The 20,180-nt window shown below is 39.2% G+C and overlaps 1 protein-coding gene across 11 annotated transcripts in view; it reads right to left on the reverse strand.

The window, feature by feature from the left end:
• The window catches only part of lingo2 (leucine rich repeat and Ig domain containing 2), an 867,433-nt gene that overhangs the window by 267,692 nt on the left and 579,561 nt on the right, over nucleotides 1-20,180 (reverse strand). For 8 of the 11 annotated variants that reach the window (XM_062974162.1, XM_062974163.1, XM_062974164.1 and 5 more), the window contains one exon: nucleotides 1-19,326. This exon is cut by the window's left edge and continues 66,923 nt beyond it. The gene's annotated coding sequence lies outside the window, so the exon portion shown is untranslated. The remainder of the gene's footprint in view (nucleotides 19,327-20,180) is intronic. The other 3 variants (XR_010003916.1, XM_016991077.2, XM_016991080.2) reach the window with 1 other exon arrangement.

Here is a 20,180-nt window from a genome sequence, read left to right on the forward strand (position 1 = left end):
CTGCCCCCCTAGACTTTTATCATTACCCCCCACTCTCCCCCCCCACTCCTCACCAACTTACATTTTTTTCCTTTTTTTCCCTTCACCCATGGTGAAGCTTTTTATCCCCCCACTTGAAAAATCCCTTCAATAAAATATTTTTAAACAAGTAGCAGAAAGAATAGAGAAGCAAGAAAAGTATCCACTTGACCTAATTTTATCCACTCATCTGCTTCTTATCAAGAAAATCGATATTTTCCTCTGCTTCCCCCAACATGTTGCCAGTCCATCCATCACTAACACATCATTTCTAGACCCCCAAGACCTCACTAATATTTTTAGGGCACAGACTCAAAATTGATCTCATCATAGAGTTTCTAACTTCTGATGAAACTGAGAAGGAATTCTGAGTAGGGTTTGGGGTATTTTAGGACCTCATCACACTAAAGTATGGATCCACTTTAAATCCAGTTTTTGCCTCCTATAGAATTTTGTGGCTTGTAGTTTGGGGTGTGGGGGGGGGGGCTTTAAAACCACTCAGCCAGACAGGTCCTGGGCCTCACTAAACTACAAAACTCAGAATTCTTCTGGAGGCAGAAACTGGATTTAAAGTGGATCCATGCTCTATTGTGATGAGGCTGTTGTTCCCCCCTAAGGGCAGCAAATTGCCAGTTAAGACACTGTCCTGTTCCCTATGGTAAAACAGTATGACTAGTTCCCAGGCATCTCCAAAGCTCTCTAAATAATGAACTGGAATATGTGTTCCCTTGGCTTCTGTATAGTCATTCTTATTAAATACGGAGAATTCTTTTTGACATCTAGAATCAATTAAGCCTGACCTTTTTAAGTGCTGAACTTGCCATGAACATCACCATAAACTGTGGATCAAAGGACCCTCCTTAATATCTAAGATAGGACTCTGTCAGAAATGAAGCAAATGTAGGCACTGTTACTATCATGTAGTTATTCATGATTTGCCATCACTGATTATGTATTTATCCATTACCCCTCCCCTGCTCCCCTAAACTTTTTCAAAAGTCAAATAAATTTTCTGATATATTTCAAGCCCCTTGTTTGTTAAGCCACACAGACTCCAAAGGGCATTACAAAAGACATTTCATCATGCAACTTTATATTAGAACATATTTTTTAAAATAAAGAATTTACTCAACAGACCATGACAGTTCATTTGAAACTGCTATCATTTCAAATGCATACTCTGGGATTTCTTAAAATTTATATTATTTACTTGACAGACCATGAACTATTGCACAAATCCGGATTAGGAAGTTCATAAGAAGCTGGTTTTCAGCTCGATCATATGTGACGGCCAAACATATTTTCTTCTCCTGTTTATAATGGCAACAAGGACATTTCCTTTATTAGGGCAGTGCCATCAGTTTACATAATCTGAATCATACTCCATCAGCTCTCCATTCTAGCCTCATGAAGGGAGGAAGCTTTCCCTGAGTACCAGAGTGAAAGTGATTTTTTCATCTCTCACGATAACTGCACAGTTTTTCTATCAATAGAAGGAGGGAGGGGAAATTCTCCACCCTCTAAATCCCAAATAAAAGGTTAAATTGTCCTTCATCTAAAGTCAAGCTTTCTGTATAACTCCTAGTTGGGTGATAAGCTGATTCACTGATGTGTGACACTTGAGGAATCATATAGAATATTGGATAGCTTTCCACCCCTCACATCCCTTGATGGGGATGGAAAAGCAGAGTTCCTAGCAATTTTGATTCAATTCAGAACATTAATAGGAAATAACAGCTTTAGCAATATTTGGTTATTATTTCCCTTTAAAAATAATAATATTTTCTTGGTGTCATTCTATTGATTTGAACAATGTCTTGGATATCCACCTGCCAGAATCACTAATATTCCCACCAGAAATGGGCTTCTGTTTTTAGATCAGTTTTGGAGTACATCAAACTCATAGGCCAACAGACTAGCTATTGGAATTGCAAGACCTCAGTTGAAGTCTCCCGACTTAAGGAGTGTCAAGTTCCTTTTCACTGAGGGCCACATCAGCCTTATGGTTGTCTTCAATGATTCATTTGTAATTGTAAGACTGTAAATGTAACTATGTTGGACTGAAAGCCTTGCAGGCAACAAAAATGATGTGGTGGGCTGGATTCCTCCCATGGAGTTTGCATTTGACACATGTACTATACTTTCTAAAGCCCTAGAGAGAAAATGACTCATGACCTTTAGGCAACAACTACAAATATCATGTCTTTCCCAAAAGATAGTTCAGTCCACCTTCCTTCCTTGCCTACTCTATTGTAGGGATGAAGTAGAAGGCATGGAATTCAGAACTCAGAGGAGCCCAACAGTACTGCCATTCCAAACAAGATGAGTACTTCATCAAACTGGTGTATGCTTGGAAAAGCTGCCCTTCCAAGGACGAAGATCTTTGCACCTTTGCAAAGAGAGACATGGAGTTTTATCTCTGTCCTCAGCATGAAGAAAGGTGGGCTGTGGTGCAGCTGGTTAGCAGCCAGCTGCAATAAATCACTACTGACCGAGAGTAGTCAGTTTGAAGCCTGGGTTGGGTTGAGTGCCCGACCATTAAATAGCCTAGCTCATTGTTTACCTAAGCAACCCGAAAGACAGTTTTATCTGTCAAGTAGGAAAATTTAGGGACTGCTTATGCAGGGATGCTAATTTAACTAATTTACGTCACCATAAAAATGTCCAGCAGCGTGCGTGCGGAAGATGAGGAAGTACTCCATCAAGGACTCAGTGTCACAGTGGATGATGAAGCAGCAGCTCCCCCTGTGGTTGGAATTGGGCATACCCTCATGAAGCCAGAAGCTGGAAAATGTTAAATAGCCTCTGTGTCTTTGTCTGTGTGTGTCGTATGTCTAATGGCATTGAATGTTTGCCATGTAAACGTATGTACATTGTGATTCGCCCTGAATCCCCTTTGGGGTGAGAAGTGCGGAATATAAATGCTGTAAATAAATAAATAAAATAAGTGTTAGTAATTAGTCTAACAACACCTCATGAGTGGGAGGGGGCATGGCATGAGCTTGTCTGTCAGATGAACCAGGAGGCATTCTACTTTTTCATTTTTGTCATAGTCTCTAAATTTGTTAAAAGAGGGGGACACTCAGTTACCCCATCTTAATCAGGCAAGGGAGAGAAATGAATCTTACAGTGATGCTGATGTCCTAAAGTCTAATGTCCCCTTCAAGCCAGAACAATCCAAAAACATATTCATGTATTTGGCTTGCATGAAGCACATGTACCAGTGATAACTGGTGCTCACTAAGAGTGCATCTGCACTGCAGAATTCATGCAGTTTGACACTACTTTAATTGGTTCAATGCTGTGGAATCACAGATGCTGTAGTTTTGCAAAGTCTTTAGTCTTCTATGCCACAGAGTGTTGGGGAAAGAAAATTAGTCATGGGCTGGCAAGGTATGAGAAAGAGAGGAGTGGGGGGTAAGGTTTGGGAAGACAAAATATTTTGGGTTGTTGTGAATGGGAGGAAACCCTGTAAAAACATGTGAACTGCTGTGTGCTTTGTGTAACTGAAATATTTTCACTTCTGTCGAGAACTGTATGCTGTGATTAACTCTCATTTACTGAATACAGCTATATGAACCTTCTGAAAGTTTCTGTTTCTAAACTGGAGTTTGCCAGTACATTACAGACAGATTAAAAACTCAAAAAGAATAAATTGACTAATGCCAAACTATAGGTAAAGAAACCTGTCTCCTTTTTTCAGAGGAGAGTCCTCTCAGTCTTGATCACCTTAATAATGAATATCCTTAAGCAAAGAAGAGTGTAGAAATTTCCCATCAACATCTAGACAACACAGCAAGCAAGTCCATAGCCTTCTCCATCATGGCAAGCAGTAGGAGTCGGCTGGTGTAGTGTTTGAGTGTTTGACAATCAAAACCAGGTTTTGAATCCCAGTGCTTAGTCATGAAACTCACCAGGTAACCCTGGGCAAGTCACATTATCAAAGGTTGGATCAACTCTGCCATATAATCCAATTCGAAGCAGATAATCTGAATTCAGAAAATGAATTATATGGCAGCGTAGATGGGGCCTTATTTCAGAGGGCGATCCTTTTAAACAAATTTTGGCAAGAAAACCCCATGACTGGTTTGCCCTAGGGTCACCATAAGACAGAAACAACCCAAAGTCACCTAATAACAAAAAGTATGCATCTATTTAAATTAAAGCCATTCCCCTATAGTTGAGTCTATACATATACACCAGCATACATGTGCTGTAGGAAAAACTGTGTCTTCTTTTGCCCCCTTTTGGCCATACAGTTTTCTTTTGGGAATTGGACATAATTTCTTTTGCGAAACGGACACCTGATTTTTCATTGAAATAATGGCATAAAAATATTTCAGCTATAGTACAGGTGGGACCAGGTCTGACATTTATACATGGCATCCCCAGGGAGTTGCATTGGTACCAAGAGCTTTCTACAAAACCACTAGCACCAATGCTCATCTCATTTTTAATTTGTTATCTTGGGATCTCAAGGCAACATACAATAAGATCAATTTAATCACTCTAAAAAAATTTAAAACCTTATTAAGTAAGTTAAATGGAGTAAAAACAAATCAAACAATTTGACAAGTTAAAACAAGACAGTTGGTTAAAATAGCCTACAGCAATTCTGAATCATGCACAAGAACAGATTTTCTACTGGGCAAAATATGTTTTCAAACCAATATTTTAAATTTTCCAGCCTGCTCCTGACATGGAATTAGTCTGATGTTTTGTGGAAAATCACAACGGTGGCCTAAGGTCTCAGCAGCTGCTTTCAGCAGGCAAACTGATGCAGAAACCGGCAGGGAAAATTAGCACAGGCCATTTATGAAGTCTTGTGAAAATTTAAATATTGGAATAAAGTGAAAATACCATGTGTGATTTTACCATTAGAAAGCTATGCCTGTTGCAACTCAGTACTTTATCAGAGTTTATAAGCAACTCATCTACATAATGTCAACATAGCATTCTAGTCAATTTTATTATTCAACGTATTAACGTTTCATAGGTTCACTGCTTTTCAAGAAGCTTTTAATCTCACTTTCAAACTTCTTCAAGAGCAGGAATGTTATGATTGATGGAGGTCATTAAATGATGGGGAGAATGCTAAAGGCTTTCTAAAAAAGCCGCACAAGACTAATAAACTGTAGATTCTATCCGTTTTTTAATTGAAACATATTTCAGCAACAAGATTATGAAATTTCATGACATCCAAATATTACTGAGGGATCCTTTAAAGGCATTTGGGTCATAGATTATTGACCTGGAAAGAACTGATTGGGCAAAAAGCAGCAACAGCAATAAAGCTGCATAACCCCCTCTCACACCAGACCACAAAATACTATAGCTAAAATACCAGAAAAAATGATAAAATCAACAACTATTTGAAAAACAGCAGTAATAAAAAAACAATACATTTGACGCATCACCACATGATTTGAAGTAACACTGTGGTCGGGAAATAATGACAACTCAGACCAGAATGCATGCACATTAGATGGTTCAAAAATTGAATTAGCTTAGAGATTTAACCTTGTAGTTGTATTGATACAGTATAGGTAAGCTGACCTTCCAAAAATGTTTTTGTGGTTATATCTAACACTAGAGATAAAAATAATAAATATCTGCCCAAAATATTAATGAGAATATTAATATGGAGAATCTGTGCAATAAATAGAATGGAATTACATATAATGATGATAGGAACGGCCCGGATTATGCTTATGGATTATGTGATTAATCGTGATTGTATGGTTTTTAAATGTCTCTAATTGTTTTAATTATATTTTATTATTCTATTTTAAATATCTATTTTAATTTTTTATTGTTTTTAAGGCATCAAGGTAAAAGGTAAAGGTTTCCCCTGACGTTAAGTCCAGTCGTGACCGACTCTGGGGATTAGTGCTCATCTCCATTTCTTAAGCTGAAGAGCCAGCGTTGTCCATAGACACCTCCAAGGTCATGTGGCCAGCATGACTACATGGAGCGCTGTTGCCTTCCTGCCGGAGCGGTACCTATTGATCTACTCACATTTGCATGTTTTCAAACTGCTAGGTTGGCAGGAGCTGGGGCTAACAGCGGGTGCTCATTCCGCTCCCGGGATTTGAACCTGGGACCTTTTGGTCCGCAAGTTCAGCAGCTCAGCGCTTTAACACACTGTGCCTATATGTAAAGCCACCTTGAGTCCTCCTCGGGGTTGAGAAAATGGGGATAGAAAAAGCGGGGAGATTAGTCACTATGGGAAGGAAGCCTCTTTACATAGACTGGGTAAAGCAGAGCAGATTCTATTACCATTAAGAGGTTTAAGGCTCACCCACTGTATCTACACTGTATTTTATTGATGTTTATGTGATACCTCTGTCTCAAATAGATCACGTCATAGATAAGGTTGGTACACCTCCAAAATTTGAATGTTTCAGATCTGACATATAGATTTAATACAAATTCAGGAAGCTTTTATTAATGTATAGGTCTTGGTATTTCTATTCCAAGAGGTCCATGAATGAAAATAAAGCAAACTGTTCAGAACAGTATTATGGTATGTCCTTTTAATTCATCCCCCCCCCCCCCGCCATACACCATTCCTACTGCCTCAGAATACAACGGAAAACCTTCCATTTAATATAATTTCACTTAGACTTGCATCATCTTGGATCCTGAGTGATCATTGGCTATGAATTGAAAGAAAAAATGTCTAAGGCATTATTCATGAAACACTGATCAAGAGAATAATCAAAGGAGGAATTTCAAGGAGGCTAAAAGACTGTCGACATGATCTAGGAAATTTTCCTTACAACATAATTATTGCTCAAGTGTCAAGAGTGGGCTAGAATTCTTACAACTGTAATAACAATAGAAGAGTGAAATGAAATGTAGTATTGACAAACCTTCAAATAACCTTAGGTTTAACCTCAAGGAAACATCACAGATGCCATTGTCAATCAAAAGAATAAAACAGAACACCAGTTATTATGGAATAGAGAGCAAAGAGCACTTTAAAAGTCATAAACTCACCAGAGCAGGAGGCTCATCTCACTTTTTTCATATAAATCCCAGAAGATCAAGACAAAGGGAATAAATATATGAGCTCTGTATTTCAGGGCTCAGGTTGGCCAGACGACTTTCTGGGATCATGATGAGGTTCTTGTGCTTCTCTCATACAGAGGTTAGAAAAGGCAAGGTACACATGTGAATCACTATATATCATGGTGATGTGACTGGACAGTAACTCCCAGAAAGTATAGCTAACTTGGGCCCCATCTACACATGCTATAAAATCCACAGTGATATGGATTATAAGAGGGGTGGCTAGAAAGTACACACCTCTAATGCATGCTGCAGCACACATCCACATGGAAAATACGTGTTAAAAGAAGTCATGCGAATGTCTAAAACTGGTGAAAAATGTGCTGGAGTAGATGAGTGTACAAAATTTGGGAGGAACACATACAGCACTAGTGTAAACAGAGCCCCCTCTGGAAAATCTGGATAAAAGAACTGGATATGGAATTCTCAGGAAGGTAAATAATCACCCTCCTTTTTTTTTTTTTTGAGTTGGAAGATGAGTTTTCTTTCTGATTTTCACCCAATGGGCTGCTGCAGTATAGTGCATTTTTCCCAACAGAGTAAGAAAAAAATGTCATTCTTTTGAATCAATTCGGAATGAGGGAAGCTTTGTGGATACTGTGAGAGCTTTTTTGACATTTCCAGGGTGTGTGTGGAGACTCTCCAGAATAGAACTATAATTCTTTAATGCACATTTTGATCCAGATTAGGTGGCTGTGTAGAAGCAGCCATGAGAAATACTGGGATCTGTAGTTCATCAATATCTAGAGAGCCACACAATTCCCACCTTTCTAATACTGTGCCAAACTGCTTCTTGAATGCGACTACACAAAGAGGTTTGGGAAGGAGATTGCAAAATTGATCAGCATAGCTGTATATGCCACACACATAGAAAAAGAGAGACTATGACATTTTTGAAAATCGATAAAATATATTTATGTGTAATTATACACAATAGTCCTAGTACTTTATTATTGTTACAATCAGTCCACCACAGGGCCTCAAAGGCACACTGTAGATTCTCAATAAACTGATATCAGTGAGATTTAACATTTACCCAATTTGAATTTATATAGACAGCAGATGAGAAGATTGCATTAGCCAGTTATAGATCATGAGCAGATGTATGAGTGCACACACACACACATTCGACATCTACTGGCATAATATTCTAAGATTTTCTTCAGTAGTGTCATGCAACACACTTTTAGAAATATGATGTCCTATTTTAATTTGTTCATGACAGAATGTGACATTTGAAGAAGGCATCACTTTAGTTACAAGGAGGCACAAAGCTGTTTGAATGTATCACTACAAAACCCTGACAGGTCTTATAGCAGAATCAATTTCATATATGATGTAGTGGCAAACTTCACTTGCTACCTCATGTGTATGGAACAGGGAGATTTAACCAATCTTGCCTTGCCAATAAATATATCAATGTGACTTTTGTGTTAGGAAATTTGTCACAGCCACACCTTAAGATTCTACAGGATACACCTAAGGTATTTCTGAAATACATCTACACATGCAATTTATATGTAATGGTTTTATATTTTGAACCTGTCATGATGAATAAACATGGCTGAAAACTGCGGTGAAATATACAGGAACCAGTATCTGCTATTCACCCGCTAGAGGAGATTCCTGATTGAAGCAATAAATGCATTTCTTTTGTAGCATTCATGTCGGCACACGGCAGTGACTAACATCAAAGAAAAATTGGCAGTTCTTAAAGCCAAGGTTATAGGCTAGTAAAGAAATCAGGAAATTAAGTGGATAGCATGGATATCTGAAAATATCTGGCTGTTATCATTATCACTCCATGATTTTACTAGCTGGATTTTCATTACCCCATTTTGATATCAACTCTTATTTAGAATGAGTATCTTTCATGTACCCAAGCATACCCTTCATACAGATAGACACGTCTGCATGAAACTGGTCTAAATCAATAAGGTATGGATGCTGGGTATTTCAGGGCTGGGTAGGAATTTGGGATCCTACCACATGATTAGCAATATTGCCTACCCTGAACTGTCTGCCCAGACACTGTGAAAGAATGGTTGAGTGTTGCTGTTAATTAGGTCATGCCTAGGTTTGCCAGGTCAGGATAATCTCTGAGATTTCTGGACTAAAATCTGTGACCTATTGATGGGCCCTGGTGATGTCAATAAGCATTATGCATTAAGCAGCAAATATACTATAGTCCCCAGATCTGCAGGAGATACACTGCGGAAAAGGAAACCAAAGGTAACAATGAACCCCAATGAGATGAATTGTTTCTGCTGGGTTATTATATAGAGCAGACATGATCAAACTTCAGCCCTCCAGGTGTTTTGGACTTCAACTCCCACAAACCCTAACATGCCTGATATAGAATCACCCAGGAGGATGTAGAACATCTCCAGAGAGGTATCATCTCCAGGAAATTGCTAGGCCCTCTAGGAAGCATACCATAGAATTTCCTGAAGGAGCAAGGGAATTCTTACAGAGTACATGTTTTATACCAAATGCAGGTACTGGTCCATGGGTAATCATTCACAATTTATCATTCAAACATGCATCCACCCCCTCACTCATATGGGGAACATACCTTTCTGGTTAGAAATCAGTTGTCCTTGAAAAATGATTTATACATTTGAATTTTATCTATTACTATTTACAAAGTACAAAATTGCACAGCCAGCTAGAATAAGATTGTTACATTTCAGTTCTCCAAATCTGAGGGGACCATTCTGCATAATATGCAAATTAATTTGTGTGATGTGCAAAGTATGCACTTTAATTGTAACACTGCTTGTCTGTCTGTTAGATTATAATATGTGTCAGCGTTGCAACTATTTATGATATGTAGCAAGCGCTGGTCTGAAAGAAATATAGTATAGTGCAATGGTTATGACGCAGGAACTTGGACTAGGGAGACAGTGGTTCAAATCCATCTGATCATGGAGCTTACTTAGTGACCACTGGCATGAACAAGAAGTGGACGATTAGGTAGGGAAAATCATAGTTCAACCTTATCTTTGCCATGGAGTCACTGAATAATTCAGCCAGTCCATTCATTAGGCAAAATGAGGCAGAATATATCAGGAAAGGTGAACTGACCTAATACCTTCTTGGAGCATTTTCATTGCTGCTTGATCTTATTCCATTGCTTTGTTCTCCCCAACTCCTTGTTACGTTGTTTTTTGTCTTGCACCTTGGAACTTCCACTAAGCCTCCTTCCTTCTTTCTGCTCCATTCCTCCTATCAGTACTTACTGCCAGCCTGCCTGCCTACTCTCTGTAAAGCAACACAAAAAGACGGGGGCTGCTTTAGTCAGATGGCATTCAATGGGAAGCCTATTAGCAGTGTTGGTACTCCTCCTTGGTTTACAAAGTAAGGAGCGGCAGGATAGTGAGATGAGGTGAGCTGAAGTGCAGGGGCAGAAGGAGAAGAAAGGCAGCATGGGGAGCAGAGGCAAGGTGGGGCAAGAGAAGATAGCAGTCATCACTGGGAGAGATGGCTGCTCTTCATCCATCAAGATTGCTCAGGTCACCCCATTACATGATCTTAGGCACGAAGTGAGTGTGCCAGCCGCCCTATATTTCAAGACAGTATTGACTCATCTTACTAGACAACTGTAAAAAAAACACTCCTGAATTAATGTGTGAATATTTCAAAAGTGGAATAAAATGTCTCAGTGTAGTGAAATAACTCTTAGCTGACATGCATAGTCTGCTGTATCTCTTACAATCTGTCATTTCTTTTGATCCAGACTGGAAATCACCAATAGTTCTATTTTGACTTTGTTTACTGCTATTATCTTTATAAATTTGGAGCATTTTGAGTACCAGCCATACCCGGCCATGCGTTGCAGTGGCCCAGTCTGGTTCAATGGGAAGGATAGAGAACCGTATTATTTTCCTGCTGGGAGAGGCCATAGGCCCCTCCCTGGGAGCAACTCCAGTGCCTCCTCCTTCCTTTTACTGAAAATCTGGCTATCGTATTTAAAAATTCTATAATCAAGACAGCAAATGAAGAACACCACTCAGAAAACAGAGGAATTCTAGACACGAAACAATCAGGGCCAGCTAACACCTCCCAATAAAGGCTTCCCCTAGGCAAGAAGAAAAGCCAGGCTTTGAAACTGCAAGGCTATTCAATGCTAATCAAGCTGGCCAAATTGCAGTATTCACACTTGCCTCAAGCACTGTGAATGTTGCAATTTCTCCCACCCTGGATCTTCCACAGTTAGATAAAGAGAAGTTTCTTTCTTTGCCCTCCCCTTGGGGAGAATGACAGGGGGGGGGGGGCGTTGGCCACACCCCTGAGCTATTTTCCTGCTGGAAGAGTCATAGGCCTCTCCCAGGGAGCAACCCTAATGTCTCCTCCGCCCTATTATTGAAAATCTGGCTACCAGTATTAAAAAAACTCTAAAATCAGGAGAGTAAATAAAGAACACCACTTCAAAAACAGAGGAATTCCAGGCAGGAAACAATCATGGCCAGCTAACACCTCCCAACAAAGGATTCCCCTAGGCAGGAAGAAGCCAGTCTTTCAAGCTGCAAGGCTATTCAATGCTAATCAAGATGGGCAATTGCATTATTCACACTTGCCTCAAGCAGAAAAGAGTTCTTTCTCCCATCCTGGACCTTCCACAGATATATTTATATAATTATTTTATATAATTATACTACAATACAGTTATAATATGAAATTATAATATAATCATATAATTGTAATAATAAAATATAATAATATAATACAATTATAATAATATAATAAGTAGTGGTATCTCTTGTTTACCATGCTGGGGCCCACGATAAGGATTTTCACTCTCAGTATCCCTCCTTTCTGTGGCTTGGCCACAGAGCCTCGGCTTCACTTCACTTGTCAAGCTGAACTTACAACCCTACCCATGCCGGTTACTCAAGGGAGGAAACTGCTTGGTTGTTGCTAGCGCTGTTACTAAGGGAAGGAGCTGTCTGCTATGATGGTTGATAAGGGAGGAGGAGACTGCTTGGCTGTTGCTAAGGGGCATGGTTTTACCTGTTTCAGGTGTGACAGGTTTGTAATAGTAGGCATGTGAATACCTTAAATCACTCACCAGTTCGGATACTATGTTGTGTCCAAATTTCGTAGCAATTGTGGAAGTAGTTTGAGAGGTATGAGGTCCCCACAAATGGACATTACATTTTTATTTAAATAGACTGGGGAGCATCCATACATTGTACTTTGTATTTGAAAGATTCATATATTACAATCTGAACCTGGAGTGGAGAAATCCTTGGACTTGAGAACCAGGAAGAACTTGTGTGAATGCATCTCTTAGGTAAAATTATATTTGCATGAGACTTTGCATTCTCACCCTGCCCTATTGTCTGTACGCTCCTGACTTCTCCTTCAATGCTGCAGCTGCTGCCTTGCTGTAAATTTCTGTAAAATGTGATGCAGTATACAACTAAGGTATACACTATATGGCTATAGCTGAAAAAATGGTGGTTTGTATAAGGAAAAAATAAATGTTTCAGATCAACTCTAATACTGGGTAATTTTGCCTTCTTGACACCACCTTCCTATATTTTGCTTTGCCTTTTCAAGATAAATCTTTCCTATGCCAGCACCTTCTTGATGCTTTCATAACAAAATTCTCTACTGGTAGGTGATGCATTACAGGGAAACAAATTTTATGATAGTGCGCAATAATGGCCTTCCTCAATTTATAAATATATTCACACACACACTCTGAGTGTATGCACACTTTATATACATACAGACATATGTAAATGACTACACAGGTTGAGCATCCCTTATCCAAAATGCATGGCACCAGAACAGTTTGGGATTTTGGATCCCCTGGCTGATTTTGTAATATTAATATTTGCATATATGTACATATTAAAATGGGACCAAAGTCTGAACACAAAATTAATTTTATGTATGCCTCATACCAATAGCTTGAAGATTATATTATACAATATGTTTAACAATTTTGTGCATGAAACAAAGTTCGTGTGCACTAAAGCGTCAGAAAGTAAAAGTGCCACTATCTCCACCTTCCATCAGGACAAAATTGAATTTGGGGGCATTTTGGAATTCTGGATAAGGGATGCCCAACTTGCATTGTCTATGCATATTTGCTATGTGTGTGATGGATTCCCTTTCCAGGCTGGTCCTGTAGTTCCCAACCCTTGGGCTCCTGTCACTCACGTTACTGCCTTATACACTGTTGAATTTGGCTAGACTATAAAAACTTAACAGGAACAGCTAAAGTTGTAAAACAAACAAATAAACAAAAAAGTATAAGTGCAAAATAAGATCACAAATTAACCCCTAGTATTTAATCATCCACAGCTCCCCAAATCTCTATTCAATTCTTCCCCTCTGGTTGACTGTCCTATCTCGATTAAAGCTTTTCCCAATCTCTGTGCCATCTTTCCACTATTTCTGTTTTCTTTTCCCTCTCTCTAGGCCATTTTATATTGCTTGGGTATAAGAATCATTTCACTTAGTAGACCTTATGAGCATGCAGTTGAGCATGCCATGTAGTTCTAATGGATACACCAGGGCTACGAATCTGGATATTGTTGCACATCAACTTCCAGCTTTCCTCATCATTGATTATGCTGCCTAGGGCTGTTGGGGCTCCCAGAGCTATACCGTGAGCTCCATGCTATCAAACTATCTAAACCCACTTTTAAGCTTCTGTATTTTGTTTCTACCTCCCTGTATTTGATGGATTATGATTTGGCAGGATACTACAGTGCCGAGCTAAGCATGCTTACTCTGAAGGAAATACCACTGAGTTTAATAAGTCCAAATCCCTGACACACATGTTTAGGATTGTAGCCTTTATATTTATTTAAAATTAATAATTTGCTTTGAAAACAAAGAGCTGCTGCATGCTTTCTACCTACATAACTGGATTTTTTAAAAAGATCCTTCAGATTACCTTTGGAGGAGAAACGTGAGGGAGAATCCAGAAACTACGGGAAGCATAGAGGTCAAACTCTAATATATAACTTCAAAGAAAGATCTGTAATCACTAGAGTTAAATTTATTGACTATATTTCCTATGACATTAAGTGGGAGAAATGATAGAAGAGTCCTCAAACTCTTTGCATCTGAATATACACTGATTACACAGATTTCACATTCATGAACAAATTTATATATGTATATTTATGTAAGCTAATTAAGACGCATACACTACACCATTCTGGCTCAAATACAGAAAAACATAACAACAAAAAGAAATGAATGCATTTTTATATAAAAAAAACTAATGTACATTGTACCTGATGTGTTAGGTCCTATAGTATATGGGAAAGGATCATGGGTGCCATTAATGCTGAAAGACATTACAGTAGAGTCTCACTTATCCAACATAAACGGGCCGGCATAAGCGAATATGTTGGATAATAAGAAGAGATTAAGAAAAAGCCTATTAAACATCAAAATAGGTTATGATTTTACAAATTAAGCACCAAAACATTATGTTATACAACAAATTTGACAGAAAAAGTAGTTCATTACAAATTAATGCTATGTAGTAATTACTGTATTTATGAATTTAGCACCAAACTATCACAATGCATTGAAAACATTGACTACAAAAATGCGTTCGATAATCCAGAACGTTGGATAAGTGAGACTCTACTGTATTTCAGATTGTAACAAATCTTTAAAACCTTATCACCAGGTCCACAACCAGCTTGTCAACTTACCCAGGATGCCATTATATGTAGTGGGGTGATCACGATACCAACAATTCTCTCAGTTTTTCCTGATCTGTATATAATTTCTGATAACACACTTTCCACCTACCAAAATATTTCAGTAGTAAATACATCAGGGCATAACTTAGCCAAATTAAAGTACCGTTATGGTGATTTGCTTTCAGTGGGATAACTACATGTGTTTCTAGATAATAATAAATCATCATCACCATAATCTTTTATTTATATCCCACTACCATCTCCCAGAGGAACTCGGGGCGGCTCACAAAACACTCAAGGTGCGACATGCAAAATGCAACTGCAGAACAAAACACAGACAACAAACAGTCAACACAACATTGTAAGTTCACAGTACCCCTAGTAAAAACAATAAAATACAGCAATTGCTATAGATAAAACAGCAGTATTTGATTTCAGAAATGTAAAGTGCTAATAAAGAATCTAAAGGTCCTCATATGTATTATTAGAGAGTCTAAACATGATTGAAGGCTTGTCAGAAAAGCCAGATCTTTAATTGTGTGTGGAAGGTTTGGAGAGTGGAGGCTGGTCTGATCTCCCTGGGGGGGGGGGGGGCACCACTGAGAAGGCCCTCTCTCTTATCCCCAACTTGAGATGGAGGTGGGACTGAGAGGAGGGCCTCCCCGGTAGATCTTAAAGCCTGTGCATTGCTTGTCATTAACACTTTGGATCATGAAATATGTTTCATGACTATTCTTTTCCCCACAAAGATTTTAAAATACTTAATAAATGGTTTAATATGGAGCTGCAGTTTCTAAAACATGTTGTCAATTTATTTCTTTTCATCACCTACAATATATTAAATGAAAGCAAGGAACAATGTAGTTGTCTGTGAAGCTGGCAACACAGTTATCTGTGAAGTTGCAGAAAACATGTGTAAATAGAACTTGAAATAAAATGCAGCTGATGCTTCCCAAAATAGTTACCAAAGAGGTTTGTTAACAAGCAAAAAGCAGAAGGTGAAAGTGGTGAGTTATGAAAACAAAGATAAAATAAAAATTAAATGCTGATTTCCAAAAGTATTTCTTTTATATGTGACATAGTTTGATTTTATTGTGCTTATCAAAAATGGTAACACCAAGGACATCAAGGTGTAGAATCTTTTAAAAGATGCTCTTAAAGCTTTAGCTAAGAGAAAGATCAAGGACTGTACAATTCTATCAAAGCTAAGCAAGTCTCATTCCAGCTGGCACTCATATGCTATCTTTATAGGTCAGAAACAACAGTGCTGATCCACAGTAAGATATTCTGGATCAGGATGGCTGCAGGTTAGACTGCATGTGCTTGAGCTGGCTGAGAAGTTGGGTGGAAGCTAAGCTGTGGGGTCCCAAACTCCATTTCTGGCTTGATGCTGATGGCATAAACTGATCTAACACTGTTCAACCACAACCCTTCCATACCCTCCTCAATCTCCCATTTGCCATGCCCATCACTTTAGCGTTCGGCACCTGGAGTGACAAGAATCAGAGCGAGTAAGCTATGTGAAAGAGGGGAATAGGGAGTTCTTCCGGCTCTATGATTCTCTGGTGTTGGGCCAGAAAACTAAACTAAAACAAATTGGGAAAGGAATAAATAAATTAAAATAGAATGCCACCCCTATTGCCTATGGGGAGCCCCCATTGGCACAGCATGTTAAAGTGCTGAGCTGCTGAACTTGCGGACCAAACGGTCACAGGTTCGAATGTGGGGAGCAGAGTGAGCGCCCGCTGTTAGCCCCAGTTTCTGCTAACCTAGCAGTTTGAAAACATGCAAATGTGAATAGATCAATAGGTACTGCTCTGGCGTGAAGGTAACAGTGCTCCATGCAGTCATGCCAGCCACATGACCTTGGAGGTGTCTATGGGCAACGCCGGCTCTTCAGCTTAGAAATGGAGATGAGCACCAACCCCCGGAGTCAAACATGACTGGACTTCATGTCAGGGGAAAACCTTTACCTTTACTATTGCCTATGAGAAATGAGGTAGAAGTGTTTGCATTTAAAAAATAATTGGGAGGGGTGTAACTGTGGAACTAGGTGAGGGATCAGGGGAGTTCTGGGGAGTTCAACAAAGCTTGTAAGCTATTTTTCCCCCAGCTTGATTCAAACTAAACACAGTCTTCTGTTCTGAACTTCTGCAAATATGTCTACCCTGTTCAACATTGTTGAAAGTCATTCACTCAATGGGAATGAGTTGGTGGACTGGGAGGAAGGCATTTCTTAATCAACTTTATCTCAGTCATTTCAATAGAATAGTGGGAGTTTAATTTGAAATGATCTGTGGCCTTTTCCTACTCATTAGCCTGGCTATTTCTCCCCATTCAGGAGCCTACCATGACAGCAACAAAACACTGTCTTGGTAAAAGCAGGAGAGACAAATACATCCAATTAAATCATTTGCCTTGAATTTAAAGGATAGGCATGATAGGTTTGTAATCAGGTTTGTAAAGCTGTCTTATTGTGTAATTATTGTTTTATGTCTGCAGAAGCAGTAATATACAGTTAAGTGGGCCATATTTTCTTAGTTGTTACTTTAAAATGAGTGTTTCTAATGACACTGGAGAGGGAGAAAATATCTGGTTGCACTGTCAGCATCAAAATCAACAACGGTGCATTTTATATGAAGTTGTTTGTTGAACAGAGCCTTAGTTCTTCCTAAGATTAAAGGAATATTTATTCTTTCTTGTGTTGCCTGAGATCTATGCCTATAATTCTGGCATTTATTCTCTAGAGCAGTAGTTCCCAAACTTTGGTCTTTCAAGTGTTTTGAACTAGATCTTTCAGAATTCCTGACAACTGGCCAAGCAGGTTGAGGCTTCTAGGAGCTGAAATCCCAACCACCTGGAGAGTCAAAAGCTGGGAACCTCTGCTTTAGAAACATTATCATTCTCCAGGGGACCACCGACAATTAGATGTTCTTGGTCATACCATTAGACATGAGCTGTATCTTCTCATCATCAGTCACAACTATTGGTGGAATTGAGGCTCTAATATTCACTCCTTTCTTCCGGCCACTGAATGGGATGAAGTCATCCAGCAAGACACGGCTACATTGTGTCTTCTGTATTACATAGAACAATCTGAGGTAGTTCTCAATTGAAGAACAGACTGATGATAACATGATCCGTATTACAACGTCTGTGAAGACCAAGACTGCAGCTGATTAGAGGCAACCAATCAGAATCATATCCATGCCATTGGGTTAGAACCTCTTTCTGTGAAGAGTGTGTGTTGGTCTCTGTGTACCGATCCCCACCATAAAATAAATTTACCCACAGGCATCTCCAAGCAAACCAAAACCAACAAAAGTCCCATTGCAATCAGTGAGTGGTGGCAGGGGCAGGACTGTGACATCTGGAAACTCCTAGCTATGGACCGGCCCACTGGGAGTGGATATGAATCCAGTCATTCTTACCCACTGCCAGGACTTACCTTTGGAAGACAATCACACGCGGCCATGAGTGATAGCCTATGATGATGACTCACTCCCAATATCTGCTGTGAAATGCACAAGGCCACCCAGAAATGTATGTGTGAGAGAATCACACAAGGAGAATCTACCTCAACACCAAAACGTGGATATTATGGTCAAGCACAGAGGTTACTGAAGTACTTTTGTACTAATCCTCTAACATGCAGCCAATGAAACACAGTCTTGGGATGCATTCACTCTAAATAAGCATGGTTTTTAGATAGAGCCTCGCTATTATTCCAATGTAATTGTCATGGTTCCATCCTATAAAACTAAGACTAGCACTCTCCCTGCTCCTAGTATGACTTTCCCCAACAAAGGAAAGGCAGAAGCCAAGAGAAATGTGTGCACATAGATTTTCTTGGGGGAGGAAAGGTGTTTTTCCCCTCCCTCCTGTCCTTTTGGTAATGGGGAATCTCAAATTTGAAATGTGCTCTTCCCATCTGTGTTTGTACAGCAGAAGTTTGATGGGGATATAAAATGAACACAAATGTGATTGCTTTTGCAAGGATTCTAACCTGGCAAATTGAATCTCCCTTTTAGTTCTTTTTATGGCTAAACAAGTATTTACCTTGTCATTGCCTGAGTGAGACAGTAAATATAATGTCTGAACAGTCTGTGTGTCCCATTCTGCCATTCTGAGTTATGTGATTAATTTTATTATACCTCTTTAATGTATGTTCTCTTTTTAACCTTTGTGCATCTCAAGAAGTGAAGGACCTATTAAACTACACATGTTTTCCTGAGGTTTCACAGTAAAAAGCACCTTTTATGTCAAGCCATCTGCTGTACCTATTAAGGGAAAGAAGTTAAAAAGCAATACACAGTGGAATCGATAGCTAGTGTTCCATTTTAAAGTCTTGTAAAGATGTCAGGAAGCCAACTGACTTCACAGGCCTCCTACCTGTTGTACTGTCTTTAAAGGTCCAATCCTCCCTGTCGACCATGCACTCCTCTTGGCCACTGGTTAAAATCAAAATGGAGTATGCAACCATGATAATCCCAACGCGTCATGGATGATGGACTCTTTCAAGCTACCGCATTCCAGCTGTCCAAAACAAACCCTGCAAAACAAAACACAGTATGCATATTTCATTTTAGATTAAATTCAGAGAACCATTTCTACAGAGATAAGAAGGTCTGCTTAATCCATCAGAGCACTGTAAGGAAGGCAAAATGATATATTGCCAATCATACAAGCATGTGCCTTATAGGAAGCATTTTTGTTGAATGTGTTTTGAAGTTTGATCATGTTGTTACAGATTTATTTATAAAATGAAAGGATTAATTAAAATGTCAATTGAAGCTATTTAGGAGCCCCTGGTGGTGCAGTGGGTTAAACCACTGAGCTGCTGAACTTGCTGACCAAAAGGTCGGCGGTTCGAATCCGGGGAGCAGGAGGAGCTCCCATTGTTAGCCCCAGCTTCTGCCAACCTAGCAGTTCAAAAACATGAAAATGTGAGTAGATCAATAGGTACCGCTCTGGCGATAATCTAATGCATCAGTGCTCCATGCGGTCATGCCACCCACATGACCTTGGGTCTCAAACAACACCGGCTCTTTGGCTTAGAAATGGAGATGAGCACCAACCCCCAGAGTTGGACACAACTAGACTTAATATTAGGGGGAAACCTTTACAAAAGCTATTTAACCATTCGACTCAAGAAAACTAAGGTTTGCTTTCAAGAGTTGTGATTTCAGAAGTAGGTTTCAGGGACAGGCATGGCTTGATTGTCTATAGCCTTTATAATCATTTCTAAAGATGGCCAGTTCAAATCCTTTATTCTCAATTTAAGAACAAATTCTAACATAGTGTCATGGAACACTGATGCATTAGAGTACTGAAATTCAAAGGCTACATTATAATATTGAAATTCAAAAGCAAATGGTTTTAAATAGGTCAAGACTGCCAAAACAG

This window comes from Anolis carolinensis, chromosome 2 (genome assembly GCF_035594765.1).
Source record: "Anolis carolinensis isolate JA03-04 chromosome 2, rAnoCar3.1.pri, whole genome shotgun sequence".
Lineage (NCBI taxonomy): Eukaryota > Metazoa > Chordata > Lepidosauria > Squamata > Dactyloidae > Anolis > Anolis carolinensis.